At 52.6% G+C, this 681-nt stretch overlaps 1 non-coding gene across 1 annotated transcript; it reads right to left on the reverse strand.

The window, feature by feature from the left end:
* Positions 1-269: 269 nt before the first annotated feature.
* On the reverse strand, positions 270-398 carry LOC114233328 (small nucleolar RNA SNORA8). The gene has a single exon (XR_003619480.2). It is a non-coding gene; the product is annotated as a small nucleolar RNA SNORA8 (small nucleolar RNA).
* Positions 399-681: the final 283 nt, after the last annotated feature.

Below are 681 nucleotides of genomic sequence, written 5' to 3' on the forward strand. Positions count from 1 at the left end.
AACCAGTTGCTATGACATGCACTGACCACCAGGGGGTAGATGCTCAACACAGGAGCTGCCCCCTGGTGGTCAGTGTGCACTCACAGTCAACCTCTCGTGGCCCTTCCCCCTGGCTGGCCAACCTCCTGAATCCCCTCCCCCCACCCTACCCCCCTGACTGGCCGGCTAATCTCCTGGGGTCCCTCCCCATGGCTGCCCAACCCCATAGGCCTTGATCGCTGGCCAGGCCGAGTGACCCCACCCATGCACGAATTCGTGCACCAGGCCTCTAGTGTAAAAATATCAGGTTTAACATGCACAGAGCCAAGAAAACTGATGATGCCAGATACTGCATTTAAATTGCACTGTCCTTTGAACACCCAGCAGGAATAAATTGCTGAATGCAGGAGAACATCTCCAAGGGGATTTTCATTTCTGCAGCCTTGGACACTAAGTCCCAGCTTGTTCTCCATCCTGGCTTAATTCCACTCTGCTGGGAGCGGGGGGTGGGAAGGCCACGGCTCTCCAATAGTCCATGGTGACTCAGGACTTCCAGGAAGTTGAGCCCATTGATAGTCAACTTCATGTAGAACTAGTTCTTCAGGTGAAGGCTTTGTGAAGTCATGGTATCCTATGTGAAAGGCAATGAAGATCTCACCAGCCTTGCTTAGAAAAAATTCCCCCCCCTATGAACATGAGTAA

The sequence above is a fragment of the Eptesicus fuscus genome, chromosome 18, assembly GCF_027574615.1.
Source record: "Eptesicus fuscus isolate TK198812 chromosome 18, DD_ASM_mEF_20220401, whole genome shotgun sequence".
Classification (NCBI taxonomy): domain Eukaryota; kingdom Metazoa; phylum Chordata; class Mammalia; order Chiroptera; family Vespertilionidae; genus Eptesicus; species Eptesicus fuscus.